This window comes from Canis aureus, chromosome 31 (assembly GCF_053574225.1).
Source record: "Canis aureus isolate CA01 chromosome 31, VMU_Caureus_v.1.0, whole genome shotgun sequence".
Lineage (NCBI taxonomy): Eukaryota > Metazoa > Chordata > Mammalia > Carnivora > Canidae > Canis > Canis aureus.
In genome coordinates this window covers 21,015,560-21,036,331 of record NC_135641.1, presented here as the reverse complement: position 1 = coordinate 21,036,331, position 20,772 = coordinate 21,015,560, and the positions used below count along the sequence as shown (strand labels likewise).

The 20,772-nt window shown below is 43.3% G+C and overlaps 1 long non-coding RNA gene across 1 annotated transcript; it reads left to right on the top strand.

Annotated features, from left to right (window-relative positions):
- The first annotated feature begins 6,101 nt into the window (after positions 1 to 6,101).
- LOC144302214 (uncharacterized) lies at positions 6,102 to 18,941 on the top strand. Its single transcript, XR_013369062.1, has 3 exons — positions 6,102 to 6,546; positions 12,615 to 12,700; positions 17,967 to 18,941. It is a non-coding gene; the product is annotated as an uncharacterized LOC144302214 (long non-coding RNA).
- The last annotated feature ends 1,831 nt before the right edge of the window (positions 18,942 to 20,772 follow it).

The window sequence follows — 20,772 nt, the reverse complement described above, 5'->3', positions numbered from 1 at the left end:
AGAGTCCAAAAGTAATAGACCAGAAAGGAACAGAGACAATATACAGAAACAGTGACTTTACAGGTAATATAATTGTACTAAATTCATATCTTTCAGTAGTTACTCTGAATGTATATGGGCTAAATGCTCCAATCAAAAGACACAGGTTATCAGAAGAACAAGACTCATCAATATGCTGTCTATAGGAGACCATGTTAGACCCAAAGACATCTCCAGATTGAAACTGAGGGGTGGAAAGCCATTTATCATGCTAATGGACATCAAAAGAAAGCTAAGGTAGCAATCCTTATCAGAGAAAATAGATTTTATTTTATTATTTTTTTAAGATTTTATTTATTTATTCATGAGAGACATATATAGAGAGAGGCAGAGACACAAGCAGAGGGAGAAGCAGGCTCCATGCAGGGAGCCTGATGTGGGACTCGATCCCGGATCTCCAGGATCAGGCCCTGGGCTGAAGGTAGCACTAAACCGCTGAGCCACCTGGGTTGCCCCAAGAAAATAGATTTTAAACCAAAGACTGTAATAAGAGATGAAGAAGGTCACTAGATCAGAATTAAAGAGTCTATCCAACAAGAAGATATAAAAATTGTAAATATTTGTGCCCCTAACAAAGGAGCAGCCATTTATATAAGCCAATTAATAACAAAATTAAAGAATCACATCAATAATACAATAATACTAAGGTACTTTAACACCACACTTATAGCAATGGACAGATCATCTAAGCAGAAGATCAACAAGGAAACAAGGGCTTTGAACAACACACTGGACCAGATGTACTTCACAAATAAATTCAGAGCATTCCATCCTAAAGCAACAGAACACACATTCTTCTTGAGTGCACCTGGAACATTCTCCAGAATGGATCACATACTGGGTCACAAATCAGGTCTCAATTGGTACCAAAAGATTGGAATTATTCCCTACATATTTTCAGATCACAATGCTTTAAAACACTATCACAAGAAAACTCAATCACAAGAGGAAATTTGGAAGGAAAACCAATGCATGGAGGTTAAAGACATCCTTTTAGAGAATGAATGGGTCAACCAGGAATTAATGAAGAGTTTTAAAAATTCATATAAACAAATAAAAATGAAAACACAACTGTTCAAAACCTTTGGGTGCAGCAAAGGCAGTCCCAAGAGGGAAGTACATTGCAATACAAGCCTTTCTCAAGAAACAAGAAAAGTTTCAAATACACAACCTAACCTTACACAGTTAGAGAAAGAACAGCCAATAAACCCTAAACCCAGCAGGAGAAGAGAATTAATGAAGATTGGAGCAGAAATCAATGAAATAGAAAGCAAAAGAACAGTAGAACAGATCAATGAAACTAGGAGCTGGTTCTTTGAAAGAATTAATACGATTTATAAAGATTGATAAACCCTGGCCAGACTTATCAAAAAGAAGAGAAAGGACCCAAGTTAGTAAAATCATGAATGAAAGTGGAGATATCACAACCAACACCGAAGAAATACAATTATAAGAACGTATTATGAGCAACTATATGCCAACAAATTAGGCAATCTGGAAGAAATGGATCCATTCCTAGAAATGTAAAAACTATCAAAACTGAAACAGAAAGAAAACCAGAACAGACCCATAACCAGCAAGGAAATTGAAGCAGTAATCAAAATTCAACAAGAGGTCAGGGCCAGATGGCTTCTCAGGGGAATTCTACCAAACATTTAAAGGAGAATTAATACCCACTCTTCTGAAGTTGTTTAAAAAAGTAGAAATGAGGCTCCATAGGTCAGGGGTTAGAGCACTGGTCTTGTAAAAAAGTAGAAATGGAAAGAAAACTTCCAAATTCTTTCTATGAGACCAATATTACCTTGATCCCAAAACCAAACAAAGATCCCAACCACAGGGACGCCTGGGTGGCTCAGTGGTTGAGCGTCTGCCTTGGCTCAGGGCGTGATCCCGGGGTCCTGGGATTGAGTCCCACATCGGGCCACCTGCATAGAGCCTGGTTTTCCCTCTGCCTGTGTCTCTGCCTCTCTCTGTGTGTCTCTCATGAATAAATAAATAACATCTTTAATAAAATTAATTAATTTTTTGATTAAATTTAAAAAATATCCCACCCAAAAGGAGCATTACAGACCAATATCCCTGATGAACATGGATGCATAAATTCTCACCAAGATACTAGCCAATAGGATCCAACAGTACGTTAGAATGATTATTCACCACAACCAAGTGGGATTTATTCCTGGGCTGCAAGGTTGGGTTCAACATTAGCAAATCGATCAATGTGATACACTACATTAATAAAAGAAAGAACAAGAACCATATGGTCCTCCCAATAGATGCAGAAAAAGCATTTGACAAAATGCAGCATCCTTTCTTGATTAAAACTCTCCACAATGTAGGGAGAGGGAACATACCTCAATATCATAAAAGCCATCTACAAAAATCCCACAGCAAATATCATTCCCAATGGGAAAAACTGAGAGTTTTCCCCTAAGGTCAGGAACACGACAGGGATGCCCACTCTCGCCACTGTTGTTCAACATGGTACTGTAAGTCCTAGCCTCAGCAATCAAACAACAAGATAAAAGGCATCCGAATCAGCAAAGAAGAAGTCAAACTCTCACTCTTTGCAGATGACATGATATTCTATGTGGAAAACACAAAAGACTCCACTCAAAAATTGCTAAAAACCCATACGGTAATTCAGCAAAGTGGCAGGATATAAAATCAATGCACAGAAACCAGTTGCATTTCTATACACTAACAATGAGACAGAAGAAAGAAAAATTAAGAAATTGATCCATTTACAATTGCACCAAAACCCATAAGATACTTAGGAATAAATCTAACCAAAGAGGTAAAGGACTTGTATTCTGAAAACTATAGAACACTCAGTTAAGAAATTGTGGAAGACAAAAAGAAATGGAAAAACATTCTATGTTCGTGGGTTAGAAGAACAAAAATTGTTAAAATGTCCATGCTTCCCAGAGCAATCTGTACATTCAATGCAATCTCTATCAAAATACCATCAACATTTTTCATAGAGCTGGAACAAATAATCCTAAAATTTGTATAGAACCAGAAAAGACCCCGAATAACCAAAGGAAAGTTGAAAAAGAAAGCTAAAGCTGGTGGCATTCACAATTCTGGACTTCAAACTCGATTACAAACCTGTAATCATCAAGACAGTGTGGTACTGGCACAAAAACAGACACATAGATCAATGGAGCAGAATAGAGAACCCAGAAATGGACCCTCAACTCTATGATCAACTAATCTATGATCAACAAAGCAGGAAAGAATATCCAATAGAGAAAAGACAGTCTCTTCAACAAATGGTGTTGGGAAAATTGGACAGCCACATGCAGAAGAATGAAACTGGACCATTGTCTTACACAAAAATAGACTCAAAATGGATGAAAGACCTAAATGTGAGCCAGGAATCCATCAAAATCCTAGAGGAGAACACAGGCAGCAACCTCTGCGACCTTAGCTACAGCAGCATCTGGCTAGACACAGCTTCAAAGGCAAGGGAAACAAAGGCAAAAATGAACTATTGGGACTTCAAGATAAAAAGCTTTTACACAGCAAAAGAAACCGTGGACAAAATCAAAAGACAACCTACAGAATGGGAGAAGATATTTGCAAATATTATCAGAGAAAGGGTTGGTATCCAAAATCTACAAAGAACTTATCAAACTCAACACCCAAAGAATAAATAATCCAATTGAGAAAATGGGCAGAAGACATGAACAGATATTTCTCCAAAGAAGACATACAGACACATGAAAAAATGCTCAACATCACTCAGCATCAGGGAAATACAAATCAAAACCAACAGTGAGATACCACCTCACCACCAGTAAGAATGTCTAAAATTAACAAGAAACGGGCAGCCCCAGTGGCGCAGCGCTTTAGCGCGTCCTGCAGCCTGGGGTGTGATCCTGGAGACCCTGGATCGAGTCCCACGTCAGGCTCTCTGTATGATGCCTGCTTCTCCCTCTGCCTGTGTCTCTGCCTCTCTCTCTGTCTCTATGAATAAATAAATAAAATCTTTAAAAAATAAAAATAAAATTAACAAGAAATGACAAATGTTGGCAAGGATTTGGAGAAAGCGGACCCCTCAAACACTGTTGGTGGGAATATAAACTGGTAGAGCCACTCTGGTAAACAGTATGGAGGTTCCTCAAAAAGAGAGAAATAGAGCTACCCTATGACCTAGCAATTGCATGACTAGGTATTTATCTAAAGAATACAAATGTAGTAATTGGAAGGGGCACCTGCACCCCAATGTTTATCGCAGCAATGTCAAAAATAGCCAACTATGGAAAGAGCCTGAATGTCCATCAACAGATGAATGGATAAAGAAGATGTGGTATGTATATACACAATGGACTACTACTCAGCCATCAAAAAATGAAATCTTGCCATTTGGAGTGATATGGATGGAACTAGAGGATATTATGCTAAGCAAATAAGTCAGTCAGAGAAAGACAATTATCATATGATTTCACTCATGTGAAATTTAATAAACAAAACAGAGGAGCATAGATGAAGGGAGGGAAAAATAAAACAAGATGAAATCAGAGAGGGAAACAAACCACAAGAAACTTTTAACCATAGAAACAAACTGAGGGTGGCTGTAGGGGAGAGGGTGGGGGGATGGGCGATAAGGAGGGCGCATGATGTAATGAGCACTGGGTGTTATATACAACTGATGAATCACTGAACTCTACCTTGAAACTGAATACACTGTAAGTGAATTAATAGAATGCAAATAAAATAAAAATTTTAAAAATGTCTCTTGAAATTTTTTGTTCATTTTTAAATTGAGCTATTTATTTTTTATTGAATTGTATGAATTTTCTGTATATTTTGGATATGAATTATCAGACATGATTTGCAAACTTTTTCTCTCAGTGTCTGCATTGTCTTTTTGCTTTTTTGTGTGTTTTGGAGCTTGACATGTAAAAAATTTGATGGACTTGGAATGCCTGGGTGGCTCAGTGGTTGAGCGTCTGCCTTGGGCTGAGGGCGTGATCCTAGGAACCAGGCTCGAGTCCTGCATCAGGATCCTTGCAGGGAGCCTGCTCCTCCCTCTGCCTATGTCTCTGCTTCTCTCTCTGTCTGTGTCTCTCAAGAATAAATAAAATAAAATCTTTTTAAAATTTTTTGATGGACTTTTTTTGTTGTTGTTGCTTGTGCTTTTGGTGTTTTATCTAAGGAATCATTGGCTAACCCAAGGACCTGAAAATTTACTCCTGTGTTTTTATCTTAGAGTTTTCCAGTCTTTGTTCTCATGTTTAGGTCTATGATCCATTTTGAGTTAATTTTTATTAAAAATTTACTGTATAGTGTGAGAGACAGGGCCAATTTCATGCTTTTTTGTTAGTAGATGCCCAGTTGTCCCAGTATCATTTGTTAGAAAATCTATTCTCTCCCCCACTGAATTGTCTTGACAGGAAGAAAAACTGAAGGACATCCAGCCTGGAAAGGAAGAATTAAAATTACTTTTATTTATTTTTGTTTTTATTTTTTTAAAGATTTTTATTTATTCATGAGACACAGCAAGAGAGAGAGGCAGAGACTTAGGTAGAGGGAGAAGCAGGCTCCACGTGGAGAGCCTGATATGGAACTCGATCCCGGATCCCGGGATCACGCCCTGGGCCAAAGGCAGACGCTCAATGGCTAAGCCACCCAGGCGTCCCTAAAATTATTTTTTATTTGCAGATGACACATGTATCTATGTGGATAATGTGATGGAGTCAGTAAAAAAAAAAAAGAAAACAACAACAACAACAAAAACTTTTAGGGACCATAAGGTAACAAACCATAAGGCAGAAACCATAAGGTAGGGGCACCTGGGTGGCGCAGTGGTTGAGCATCTGCCCTTGGCTCAGGTCGTGGTCCTGGGATCCTGGGATCAAGTCCCACATCAGGATCTCTGTAGGGAGATTACTTCTCCCTCTGCCTCTCTCTCTGTGTCTCCATGAATAAATAAATAAAATATTTTTTAAAAAAAGAAACCATAAAGTAACAAATGTTTGTTGTTTTAAGCTATGAAGATATGGGGGGATTTGTTACATAGCAAGTGATTACAATGTGTGGAGTGAAGGGCAGAGAGCAGAGGAGAAGCTGGCTCAGGGAGGTGCCTCCCCCTGCCCTCCTCCAGATGTGACCTGGGGACATCTATAGTAACACCCAGAGACTCCTCTCTAGGGCAGTCATCCAACCCAGACCCCCTTACACCAGGAGCAGACCGTGAGGAAGAGGAATGGCAGTCTTGCTGGAAGGCTGGAAGGGAGGAAATGGAGAAGCCTTGTCCTTGACCACCCTCCCCCAACCACCACTGTGTGAACAGAAGGCCTGAGTCTCCAGGGGCCATGGCCTCAGTGCCCTGACAAAGCAGTGGGCCAGGAACCCCAGAGCCACCCGCTGCAAAACCAGGGGTGGGGCCAGGCCCTGAGGCCTCTGGCAGCCAAGGAGCACCCACAGCTTGGGGGCGGCAGGGCTGGGGGACAATGCTGCAACTGAGAGACCTGACAGCCGATTCCAGCCACTCCACAGGTAAGTGGCACCTGGGGTAAAATGATGACCAGGCACTGGTGGCTGCTTTCCCCTCTCCTGTGGGCCCAGCAGGAGGGGACGGGGATCCTCAGCCAGGCACAGGGCTGGCACAGAGGACCTCACACACTTGGCCACGGTTAGACTGCAGCATTTCGGGGTCATCTGGGCCATTCCCTGCCTTCAGGAAGGATCTGCCTAAGCCTGGAGAGAGAAATGATCCTCTCAGCACTGACAATCCCCAGATGCCACCTCCTTGCTGGGGACTGTCACCACATGGCCTCCTTCATTCCTGCTACCAAGCGAGGGTGGGGAGGATGCCCCCAGTTTAGTCTAGACTAGAGATGTCTATACTCCTTAGGGTGCAGCCACAAAGAGATGCCAGTTTCACATCCAGCAGTGTTCACAACATAATACACTTCTTTTTTTTTTTTTTTAACATAATACACTTCTAAAATGAAAACAACTTTATGGAACAATAGTCCCCTTACAGGGTATGATGTCCTATCTGATCTGTTCTATTACTCTAGTCCACTGTATTCTGTTGTGTTCTATTCTATTCTGTCCTATTCTGTTCTGGGGCCAGAGGAGGAGAGGGGCTGTGGAGGTGGTGGGTTCACCCACGATCACCTCACAAGACCCTTCAAGGGAGAATTTCTTCTGTGAGCCCTCCTATGTCTCCCCCATGGGCCCCGGGGCTCTTGGCAGCAGAGACTCTACTCTCTTCACCCAGTATCCCCCATGGCTCCCGGAAGAACCTCAGAATTCTCAGAACCAGCAAACCTCCGAGAACGTCCCTCAGTCTAAGCTGGAAGTGCAGGGGAGAAAGTGCATCTCACAGTCAGAGTTTTGCTGTATGTCTGTCATTTGCACATCGAATCCCTTCCTCCTGGATTCACTGGCCATGGGCTCTTAGGGGGTCTCAGGTACTAAGTCATAGGGACTATAGAGGTGACAGCCCTAAGGGGACCCCCGGGTCTGGCAGTCACATGAGTGATTAATGAAAGGCACATTGTGCAGTGGTAGGAGCAGGGGCCTTGGAGCCAGTGAGACCTGAGTGCAGTTCTGACTTTGCCACTCATTTGCTAGCTGTGTGATCTTGGGTAAGCCATGTAGCCTCTCTGAGCATCAGTTTATCTGCAAAAGGGAGGTGATACTACTTATTTTGCAAGATTGATGTGAGGATTAGCAAAAATGCATATAACTCACAGTGCCTGGGAACTAAAAAATAACACATGGGATGATCATTGTTAATCATAATTACTCGCATACTCACTAGAGGGTCTCAGGACCACTCTGAATACTTCAGGTGTGCTGCTATGAGTGAGTTTTGGGGGAGACTGGGCTACTATTGTTTTCATCCTAGACAAAAAAGAAATAAACACCTAGGGAAAGAAGCTGGTTGTTTGTCATGAAGAGCCTTAATAATAAAAGGAGAGGAAACACACACACCAAACCAAACCAAGAACATGGGCCCTTGCCAAGCATTCACCCTGGCTACAAAGGATAGTTGCATTCTTGGAAAATGAATGGAATGACTCTGGTCCTGGCCAGTGTCCAGCAGTCTGCAGGGAAGACATACCCCTGGTCTCTGGGGGCACTCCCAGCCCACGCGCCAGAATAAACACAAAATGTGTTGACAGAAAAGTACCAGATGAATGAGAATGGTGGGCCATGGAAATTCATGCTGATGAGACCTGGGGACCATTCTCTCTTTCCTAGGCAGACCTTCTTCAGCGCTGCATGACTTAGGAAATTTAGTGTTTGGCCTTAGTCTTTTTTAAATACCAGCACTGTCATTTTGCTTTAACTAATTGAATAGAAGCTTGTAACTAGTGAATATAATAGGGAATTTAAATTATCCCGATTACAAAACACATTTTCAGTGAATTCCAGACTGTGAAACAAATGTCATGACGAGATGAATTACTTTGCTCTAAGTCTGGGGTTCTCCTTATTGTCCACTAGATGGCGGGGTGGGATCACACTAGTACCTAGCTCCGAGGCCACTCTCCCATGCGGGTGTAAGGTCGAGGGAACTGTATTTTTGTTTTGGTTCCCTCTAAATCTTGTTTTCCTTCCAAAAAATATGTTTACTTTTATTTTACATATGCACAGCTTTTTAAGGGGCCTAACACAAAAGGAGGTGTGCCATTTCCCTGTCCGAAGCTCCAAGCCCAGGTGTTTTCATCTTTGAGGAACAAACTGTTGATGGTACCGGTTAGTAATGAGTGAACTGGGACCCTGAGCCACGTGCTGTGCTAAGAGCTTCATCTCATCTCTTCTGCACAGACAGACTAGAAAGTGTTGCTTTCAGTTATTTAAAAAGCGCTGTCATTTTGTTGCATGAACATTTTGTCATTAAGGCTTCTGATTCAAGGATTTCAAATGTGACTATACTGGCCACATGAAGAATTTGGGTGACCAAGTGTCTGTGAGGCTGGCCTCCAGAAAGAGACCACTTTTGGATGCCCAGGTTTTCATTCTTGGCAGGGACAGCAATTCGACAGAGCTCGGTACTTCTTGCACAAAGAAGGAGCAAACATCGGGATAAGTGAATCAGCACAAAGCCAGTCCAGAAACAAAAAAGCAGAAACTGTATGACCGAGAAACCTGTAATTATAATCACTGGAAGCAAAAAGGTTCCTTCCTTTCCGATATAATCAAGTATCCAAATGAGTCAGCCCTGGGCCCTTTATTCAGCATCTGCCAGGTGCCAGGCACGGTGCTAGGGGCTTTTATTATTATTTAATCCTCATTTACTCCTTACAACCACTCTTGACAGAGGTGTCTTGAGTGTGGGAAGATACAAAGGCAATCCCACTGAGTCGTTAAGGTCATTTACTGGGCCTTATCTCCGCAGCCAACATTCTGCTCAGGGAAGTAGAGACTGAATCAGAAATGCTGGGGGGGACTCTCTTGGGCAGAAGCCTATGGAGCGAGTATAGAAGTTTTTGAATATGCTGCTTAAAAGCCTGTAATGTCTTGCCACTTCCCTAAAGCCAAGGTTCTCCCAAGGCCTGCAGAGCCCTACACACTCTTTTCCCTCATGATTTCTCTTGCTAACCTCATTTAGTTTCTTCCTTTCTTTTTTTTTAACACAAGTCTACAGCTAAGAAAAGATTAGCCTTTGCAGTTTCCGGAAATCCACCCCCTTCTTTTTTCTACCTCAGGAGTCAGCAAAAATACCCAGTGGACCAAAAGCCCATTTTTGTATAGCTTACAAGCTAAGAATGGTGTTTACATTTGTAAATGGTTGAAAAAAAATCAGAAGCATATATTTCATGACATGAAAATTATATGAAGTTCAAACTTCAGTGTCAGTAGATCATAGTGTCATGTGTTATTAGAACACAGCTAAAGCCACTTCAAGAGGTCCCCACCATATTCTGACCACAGAGGGGCCAGAGATCCTGCTCCTTAAGATACTATTAGAGGTCTTGAGTTTTTGCACTGGTTAAAACCTGTATATTCTACAGGAATTATGAAAGAAGCCCCCTTGCTAAACCATACATTCTTTCTACCCTGGGGTTCTGTCTCATGTTAAAACAATCACCATTTCCTCCAAGAGAAACTTGGTGTGGTCTCTATTAGAATATATATATATACACACACACACATATATGTACATATGTATATATATGTATATATATTCATACACACACAAAGCCATTCTATCTTGTTATAACGTGAATTTCTTTGATAACTGAAGAAGTTGAACATATTTTCCTACTTCTGTGAACTGCCTTTGTTTATCTTTTATTTATTAATCTGCAAGGGCTCATTACACATTGAGGCTACCAACCTTTTGTCATATATGAGGCAAACTATTTCCCCAGTTTTTCATTTGTCTTTTATTTTCTATAGTTTATTGTATTATTATTTCTCCCTGTTTTGTTCTTAGAAAGACACCCCACACTAGAATCCCATGATCCTTTCTAAATTATGCGAAAAAAAATCTCAACAATCTGGATTTCTAATTACTATGTCCTATATAGCATAGTTGCATTCCTCAGGACCCTTTGCCCCTAAATACTTCAGTGGGAATTTCCTTAGAATAATCATAGTGCAGTATTAATTTTATAAATTACACCGATATAACACTTTTAACCCATGTACTCCCTGTGTTTGTATAGCCCGCAAGCTAAGAATGGTTTATATATTTTGGTTTGTTTGTTAAAAATTTTATTTTTAAGTAATCTCTACACTAGAGATTACTACACACTAAGTGTGGGGCTTGAACTCACAACCCTGCGATCAAAAGTCATATATTCTACGACTGAGCCAGCCAGGCTCCCCATATATTTTTATTTTTTTTAATTTTTTTTTTAAAGATTTTATTTATTTATTTATTCATGAAAGACTGAGAGACAGAGAGAGCCAGAAACAAAGGCAGAGGGAGAAGCAGGCTCCATGCACCGGGAGCCCGATGTGGGATTCGATCCCGGGTCTCCAGGATCGCGCCCTGGGCCAAAGGCAGGTGCCAAACCGCTGCGCCACCCAGGGATCCCTCCCCATATATTTTTAAATAATTGAAAAAACTAAAAGAATATTTTGTGATGTGTGAAAATTATATGGAATTTAAATGTCTCTTTATATGTAAAGTTTTATGGAAACACAGACACGCCTATTTGTTTCCATATTGTCTAGCTGTTTTTGTGCTATCGTGGTAAGATCATATGGTCTGCAAAGCCTAATATATTTACTATATGGCCCTTTACAAAAAAAGTTTGCTGAGCCCTGACTTAGGCCAGTGTTCTGTGACCATTTTCCACATCTTTCATAGTTTAATCATCCTCGAATCATCCTAGTTCAGTTCCAGTCCCAGCCTTCAGTCAAGCTGTCTCTTTTCACAGATTCAGCCAAAATCAGTACCACAGACTTGATCCTGTTTCCTGGTCTAAAATAATTCAGCTCATTCACCAAATATTTATTGACTCTTGCTATGAGACACACATATTTATAGGTACTTAAGATAGAACAATGAGCCAGACACATTCCCAGACTTTTTAGTAAGTTCTTATGCTACTAGACGAGATAAGAAAAAATTATGATAATATAGAACAAGAAGGTGATAGTGATATTTACCCAAGATTTTACATTAGCTGGAGGGACATCTAATTTAGCCAGGGGTAGGGGGAAGACACTGGCAATGTTAAGTGTTAGCAGTTTGAGCAGAGTTTTAAAAAAAGAAGGGAGGAGCTCAGGTGGGGAAATGTGGGGTGGGGGGGGAGGGGTTGGCTGGGGACCAGGGTGAAGGAGGGAGCAGAGGCTAGAGATGTACCCTCTCCCAGGAGTTCTGTGGGAGGGCTGGGCCAACTATGGTAGGTTTATAGAGTGACAGAAGCAGATAGAACCTTAAAGGCCATCCAGCGCATCCCCCCCTTTTACAGATGAAACAACAAAGGCCCAAAGCCCTGAAGTGATTTGTAACTTTGGAAAGTTAGGATGGAAATTGAGATGTCCTGCCTTTCACTGACTTCACTGTTCTTTTTCTTTTGAGATTTTATTTATTTATTCATGGGAGACAGAGAGAGAGGTAGAGACAAGGCAGAGGGAGAAGCAGGCTCCCCTCGGGGAGCCCGAAGAGGGACTTGATCCCAGGACCCTGGAATCATGCCCTGAGCCAAAGGCAGATGCTCAACCACTGAGCCACCCAGGTGCTCCTGACTTCACAGTTCTTTTCCCCAAATCATAATGTTTGGGGCCTGAATTGCTGAATATCTTAAGTCCTAGTTGCTGGCTATTAAGTGAAACACAAAATGAAACTAGTGTTATAAAATACTGAGATTCAGGGACTGCGGTTCCAGCTCTATTGCTAACCTACTGGAGAACCTCGAGCCAGTCACTTCTCTTCTCAGGTCTCAGTTCCTTTATGTGTAAAAGAGCTGGGCTAGATCATTTTTAATAGCCCTCCCCACTCTAAGATTATTCTATAAATGAAAAAAAAAAGATTATTCTATAAATGTATTTCTGAAATATTTTGTCATATGGTCTTTGCTCTAATCACACCTTGCTTTTCATTCCTTCACATCCTCAATGAACTAAATACCAAATGTGTAACCGCAAAGCGCCCCAAAACAGTAAGGAGAAGGGGAATCAGCATGGGCTGGAGATGTCCTGGAGAAGGTGGAACCTGAGCTGTCCTCTGTAAGAGGTAAGGGGGAGACAGGGGGGTCCAGGAAGAAGGAAACATGAGTGGGGCCTGGCAGGAGCCACGCTGCTGGAGCAGGGGCTGGATGGGCACCCAGGGAGGCAGGGGCTGGATGGGCACTCAGGGAGGCAGGGGCACCCCAGATGGAGGAGTAGCCTGTCCTGCCAGGCTACAGTGTAGACTTGATGCAGGAGCCCAAGGGAAGGTATGGGAGACTCATTCGGCCAGCAGAGCAGACAAGGCTCCAGGAGCCCGTGCCATTAAGCACAGAAGAGGCCCCGAGGGCTCTGACTTAGGAAAAGATGCTCTTACTTCTACATCTTTCTTCTGTTTCAACGAGGTGTTCGGTAATTATGCAATAAATTCTCAGAAGTGTAAATGGTAGCAAAATGAATGCTACAGACTCACGCAACGATCATGTTGGAACCAAAGATATTTTAAGCACTAAGAAAAAAACTTGATGAGTATAAACACTCCCCTGGCTTTAAGAGGCTTACAGTTGAAAGTATGGCTCACTTGCTCCTTCTGTCATCACTTCCTTCCTTTCTCCTTTTGTGTCTCATTTTATCTTTGTGATGGTGGGACTTGCTCTTATATTTCTAATTGTTTTTACATACCAAACTACTGCAAATGCTTTTTGGAAGTGGGTAGGAGATACATAAATTATTAAAGTTCCTGTAGATCTATTTTCTTCAATGTCTCATTATACTAATATTTACAAAATAGCTTTTCATAAAACAACAAAAAAACAAAACAAAACAAAACAAAATAGCTCTTCATAGAGCCCTTTTGGACAGACGAAGCCCTTTGTAAACCCATGTTTTTAAATCTAATTCAAGTTAATTTACATTTGTATAGTATTTTAAGGATCAAGAAGGTGGAGTCTTTCCCTGGTGTGTGTTATTTTGTTTGAGCCACAATCTCAGCAGTGAGCTCCTCCATCTCCAGCACCTAGCACTGATTTTGACATAGATTCTCCATAAATGCATTATTGAAAAAAATGAATGATCGAATAAGTCAGAAATATTTCTGTGAGCAAGAATATGTTCTAATCATGATTCTTGTTTCACTGAAGAGGAAGCGGTGGTGTGCTGGAGTCTCTGGGACTATCTCAGAAGAGCCAATGGCACATATTTCTTACCAGCTCTACTACAACTAAATGACTTTGATGTAGGAAAGATGTTAGGGTTCGAAGCCAACGGCCAAGAAAGAATTCTTGAGACGTCTTTGGTACAAAAAGGTGGTTTTAGGGATCCCTGGGTGGTGCAGCGGTTTAGCGCCTGCCTTTGGCCCAGGGCATGATCTTGGAGACCCGGGATCGAATCCCACGTCGGGCTCCCGGTGCATGGAGCCTGCTTCTCCCTCTGCCTGTGTCTCTGCCTCTCTCTCTCTCTCTCTCTCTCTCTCTCTCTCTCTCTCCGCTGTGTGCCTATCATAAATAAATAAAATTTAAAAAAATAAAAATAAAACAAAAAGGTGGTTTTATTAAAGCACGAGGACAGGCCCCATGGGAAGAAAGAGCTGCAATGGGGTCGTGAGGGCTGGTGATGATATATCTTCAAGTTGGGAGGAAGTTAAGGAAAATTAAGTCTTCCAGGTATTTTGGAAACAAGGTTTCCAGGATCCTGAGGGGGCTAGCTATTGTTGGGAAAGGTCATATATTATTATTTAGTAAACCCTCAGTCATGATGATGTGAGAAACAAAGGCAGAAGAAAAATTATTACCTTTCTTTACTACATACAGCCCATTGACAAGTCCTTGAAAAGAGCCGAGGGACCTTCCTCTAGGGACTCAACTGCTGGATGTTGATACTTTGCTAAGGGCAAGAGGCAATTTTAGCCCAACCCCAAGATCCTGTAAGTCTACTTTAACATATAAAAATTCCTTTGGAAGCTCCCTTTATCTCTACCCCCAACCCAAGATAACATGTTGGCAATCATCCTCCAAGCATATGACCCACTTTAGATATACATCTAAAGGGTCTCCTAAGTGAGGGTTTACTAAACAATAATCGAGGCAGTGGAGCTCCCAGAATAATGTCACTCTGTCCATTTCAAGGACTTGCCAATGGGGCCATAGGTAGTAGGGAAACTAAATAATTTCTCTTCTGCATTTGTTTCCCGCATGAGATTTGACGTTGGCAGTTTGAAATTGGCATTGGCGGGAGTATTTACCCCCATGAAATCAGCAAATAGGGGATCCCTGGGTGGCTCAGCAGTTTAGTGCCTGCCATTAGCTCAGGGTGTGATCCTGGAGTCCCAGGATCGAGTCCCAGGATCGAGTCCCGCATGGGTCTCCCTGCATGGAGCCTGCTTCTCACTCTGCCTGTGTCCCTGCTCCCCTCTTTCTCTCTGTGTCTCTCATGAATAAATAAATAAATAAAATCTTTTTAAAAAATGAAATCAGCAAATACTGTAAGTCAACACCCTTTCCCCTCCCATCCCTTGAGAGCCGGTTTTGAAGCATTTGCCAGCAGACCACTGAAATGACAACTCATAGTAGTGACGTGATTCAGCTGAGGTTCAGCTGTGGGCTAAGAGATCAACTCCAGTATTGTGCACCTGAAACTAATATAACACTTTATGGTAACTGTAGTGGAATTAAAATTAAAAAAAAAAAGAAGAAGAAGAAGGAAAGAAAAGAAAAGAAAAAAAAAGAGGTCAATTCCAGGTTCTAAGGAGAGAGACCATTAGGAAAAGGCAAGCGGGTAGCCAACTTCTGGCTCTGCAGCCGAGCTCTGCAACAGGTCTGCACGGCAGGTTTAGAGACAGGAGCCGGCAGCAAGCCCTCACCTGTTTGTGCCTAGGCTCTAAGGACCCTGGCCTGAACCCTGTGGAGGCCGAGAAAATTAAGGCCATTCCACCTTAAGTTCAGTGTTAGCACAAGTACAGCCATCCCAGGCCCCTGGGAATAAGAGCTGAACTTCACCTTAGTCAGTGAAGCCCCATATTAGAATGAGAACAGAGCTCAATGCCCTTGAAAGCCCCATATCAGAATGTAAACAGAACTTGAAAAATTCCTCCCCCCCTTCTGGAGGTCCCCTAGACCAGCCCATAAAACTAAGCTGGAACCCACCTCAGGCTCCAAGTCCCTGCTCCACTGTGTCGGGTTGTACTTGGACCCAAGCTCGAGCTTGTAAATAAACCCTCGTGTGTTTGCATCGGTGTCGGCTCCTTGGTGGTTTCTCGGATACGTAATCTTGGGCACAAAAAACCCGAGTCAGAGTGTGCCGCACGCCTGCGGTCCAAACACAGCAAGATGCTGAATGAGAGGGCATTCCCCCTACACCATGGAGATTCCTGAAGTAGTGCAGATGGGAACTAGTGGAAAAACCATCCTTGCTTCAACACGCGGGAGAAAATTGCCCTGGCAGTAATTCCTAGCAGGCGCGGCGGGATAGGGGGTGGAAGGTATCCAAGTAATGAAATAATCTTCAATAAAGAAAACAACCCACTGAAATGATCAATGTGCTCTCAGCTGGGTTACACAGAAGCAAAAGTGGATTTAGTACAAAAATGCTCATGGGTGAGAAACATGACTATTTAATATTCCAGAAATGTTTAGAAGAGCCTGCTGCCTTTTCTATGCCCATTTTCATCTTTATGGACCAAGCAGATAGTCCATTATTCTACTAATCTGTCCCTTTACTCCCAAAAGACATGGGCAGGGGCCCAGGGCAAGCTGCTCCAAGATGGACCACTTTGGCATAAAGATTATTTTGAGTTAAAAGTAGTAAAAACTCAGCCAATGCAGGAAAAGCCATCTGCCTCTCCCATTAAGTGCCTGTATTTACGTGGGAAAGTAGAGCCTGTAACAGGAGGAGAGCTATTAACAGAGACTCCCCTTTACTTAAAGAATCTATCTGCATAACAGGACAACCTTGTTTTTCCAAACATCTCCTTTCACCTTCTCAACGTTGAAAAAAAACAACCAACTCACATTTTAAAATATCCCTTAGAAGTTCCAGATAGATTTATAACTGCTTTTCAGCATTGTTTTGAATGGGATTTGAACCACATACACTCCACAATGAGAACTTAGTAATGATTTACTAATAAAAGGGACATAGAGAGCAGCCCGGGTTGCCCAGCTTTAGCGCTGCCTTCAGCTCAGGGCCTGATCCTGGAGTTCTGTGATCAAGTCCCACGTCGGGCTCCCTGCATGGAGCCTGCTTCTCCCTCTGCCTGTGTCTCTGCTTCTCTCTCTCTCTCTCTCTCTCTGTGTGTGTGTGTGTGTGTGTGTCTCATGAATAAATAAATAAAATCTGTTAAAAAAAAGGGCCATAGAGAATGATATTCTAGTTGTCCCTTAAATATCAGCACAACCAAACTTAACTAAGTACAAAATTTCTAACACAAATGACTGTGTCTGGGCCAGGCATGCATCCCCGTACCATAGCCACTAACTATTTTCTGAACATTTCCATGCTCTGTAATGTTACAGATGTACCACCCCATCACGGACCCAAGTCATTTTGCTCAGTTTCAATAGCTCTGGCAAGGCTGGTGCCAGTTGTCTTTTTAAAATATAAGCAATAACCAGGGTAGCCCTGGTGGCGCAGCAGTTTAGTGCTGCCTGCAGCCCAGGGTGTGATCCTGGAGACCCTGGATCGAGTCCCACCTCAGGCTCTCTGTGTGGAGCCTGCTTCTCCCTCTGCCTGTGTCTCTGCCTCTCTCTGTCTCTATGAATAAATGGATAAAATATTTTAAAAAATATATAAGCAATAACCAGACGGCATTCAAGATTGTCCCTCACAAATGTCACTCATTTACTCAAGTTGGGTATGCCCTCCTGAGTAGGAGAAGGAGGTGGAGTGAGAAGCAGCTCCCTGGAACTTGCCAGAACCCCGCAGAGCCCTGGGGGTATGAAGCCTGTGTCAGATCTGTAGGTGGGAGGGGAGAAGAGATGATGCTGAGGAGTCATTGTCAGGGAGCCAGTCACTGTCCCTGGGGCTGTCGGAACACCCGCAGCATGGAGGGGAAGCCCCAGCCAGCCTCACTCCCACCCCCCAACCCTGAGAGGCTCACCGTCTCAGCTCTGCTGGGCCAAGGAGGGTCTCAGGAGCAGGGCCTGCCTGCAAGACTGTCCCCATCCCTGTGAGGTCCCACTGGAGGGTTAGATGAGCACATCAGAGGAGCCCCTGTGTGTTGAGGTGGAAGGAGATGACCACGGGGTGTGGGGGGAGGGTCCCCAGGGTAGAGGAGGAAGGAAAGGAAGATGATGGGTTCTGAGAATGACCTGCAGGTAAGCGCCTCTGTGTGCCATCAGTTCCCTACAGCTTTCCGTTCTGGCCATACCTATGATGCTTTCACGCAGCTGCCAAGGTCCTGGAATTGAGGGAGGATGCCAAAGGATGCCAAACCACAGGCGCAGAGGCGAGAGCCGGAGGAAAGGGACTAGTGTGCCTCCAGTGTCTGCTCTGGGCCTTGCCGGCTCCAAGGGAGAAGTACACAGGGGCCTTTGTCTGTGGCTGAAGCTTCTTGGAATGAGAGTCTGAACATTGGATGAATGTGGGCAGCGCTGAGCAAAACTTCAACTGGACCAGCAGTTAATACGGATTCACTCTGTGCAAGGCGTTGGGGCAGGGCCTTCAAGGGAGCTGGAGATGAGCAGGAGGGGTCTCCACCCTTAAGAGCTCTGGGGACTCTCAAGAGTAGGGACAACAGATCCACAGACAATCTCTACAGTGACAAAAGGCCACCGACTGTTACTGACAGGTCACCTGTTGGGCTGGGTCTCCTGGTGAGAAGGATTCTGGCCTCTGGGGCCTTCAAGTCCCACTCATTCACCAGCTCGCCAGCATGCATTTGGATATCCCATTTCACACATGCTCAGCTTAAGACTGATGAGACCCTCAAGTTGGGGGCCCAGGATCTAGGCTAGAAATGTCAGGCACCAAAGGCAACGGATGAGATCACCAAAGAGCAAGTATGAGAGAAAAGAAACCTGGCAGGATTAGTGTGGAGTGGGAGGGGGCTGGCAGGCAGTAAGGGAGGAGGAGGCAGCCTAGGAGATGCTGCATTATTTTCATCAATGATGATGTGGGAAACAAAAGCAAAAGAAAATGAAATTTCCTTACTGCTGCCTGCAGCCCAAAGACAAGTTCTAGAAACAGGCAGAGTGACCTTCCTCTAGGGACTCAACTGCCTGGATGTTGGTACTTTGCTAAGGGCAAAAGGCAATTTCAGCCCAACCCCCTAGAACCCTGTAAGTCTCCTTTAATATAAAAAACTCCTTTGGGGGATCCCTGGGTGGCGCAGTGGTTTAGCGCCTGCCTTTGGCCCAGGGCGCGATCCTGGAGACCCGGGATCGAATCCCACATCGGGCTCTCGGTGCATGGAGCCTGCTTCTCCCTCTGCCTATGTCTCTGCCTCTCTTTCTCTCTCTCTTTGTGACTATCATAAATAAATAAAAATTAAAAAAAAAAAAAAACTCCTTTGGAAACTTCCTTTACCTCTGTGCCATAAGATACATGTTGGCAATCATCCCCCAAGCATATGACCCACCAATATACATCTGAAGGATCTCATGACTCACGTTTTATTAGTAATAAATGACCTTTTCCCAACAATTCCCTCAAGATCCTTGCTTCCAGAATTCCTTAGAGTTACATGATACCTAACCCTCTCCCAAATTGAAGGTATATAATGGGCCACCCCTCATGACCCCAGTGCAGCTCCTTCTGCCCACGGGTCCTGACCTTTAATAAAACCACCTTTTTGGGGACACCTGGGTAGATCAGCAGTTGAATGTCTGTCTTTGGCTCAGGGCCTGATCCCGGATTCCCCGGGATTGAGTCCCGCATTGGGCTCCCTGCGTGGAGCCTGCTTCTCCTCCCTCTGCCTGTGTCTCTGCCTCTCTCTGTATGACTCTCATGAATAAAAAAATAAAATCTTAAAAAAACCCAAAACACCTTTTTGCACTAAAGACATCTCAAGAATTCTTTCTTGGCCGTCAGCTTCAAACGGCAACATCTTTCCTACATCAGGTGATGCTGTATTAGACAATATATTTCCAAAGATGTGAAGAGAAAAAAGCAAGTCCTTTTAAAGCAATGATGGATGCAGCATGAAGCCCACTTCTGCTGGCTTCGTGTGAAGGGCTTTCTGCAGTCTGGGGTGGGCAGATGACGGCCATCTGCCAGAAGAATTTTGTCTTTTGTAGAAGAGTCAAACAAATTGGAAGCCCTCAAATGTGAATTACTGAATGATATAATGACTGAGAGAACATATAATTTTCCACACATAAAGTGTGGGTTGTAAATGCAAACTCTAGGTTGTTCCCTTCTTTCTTAAGGGGGTTAGGATAAGCAATACCATTAAGCAGTAAGCATTTATGCCTCTGAGCACCAGTTGCTCAGTGGGTTTACCGGGAGAAATCCACAAAGATGAAATTACAAGCTTTCTGATAAATTCTGGGGATTGTGATTTCTTTAAACATGCTCATTTTGGGGGAATCCTTGGGTGGCTCAGAAGTTTAGCGCCACTTTCAGCCCAGGGCCTGATCCTGGAGTCCTGGGATTGAGTCCCGGGATCGAGTCCCGGATCAAGTCCCACGTCGGGCTCCTTGCATGGAGCCGGCTTCTCCCTCTGCCTGTGTCTCTGCCTCTCTCTTTCTCTCTCTCTCTCTGTCTCTCATGAATAAGTAAATAAAATCTTAAAAAAAAAAAAAAAAAAACAGAGGGCAGGTTTTATTATAATGCTTTACTTCTCCAAAGAGGAACCTGAAGTCACAATGGAATGATTAAATGACTTAGTTTTCTTAAGTAGGTTCCATGCCCAATGCAGAGCCCAACTTGCGCTTGAACTCATGATCCTGAGATCAAGAACTGAGCTGAGACCAAGAGTCTGACATTTAACCAACTGAGCCGCATGGGTGTCCCTGACTTACTTTTTTTTTTTTTTTTTCTGATAGTCATACACTATATCCTAATTCTAGTCCTCTAGTCTCCCCTTCGGATTACATTACCTCCTTTGTGGAACTTTGGGGTTGGTTTTTGTTTTGGCAATGGTCGGAAGGAACCATCCCTTTACAGTAAGAGAGAACTTTGGTGCCCTCTATTGCTGGTTTCTTC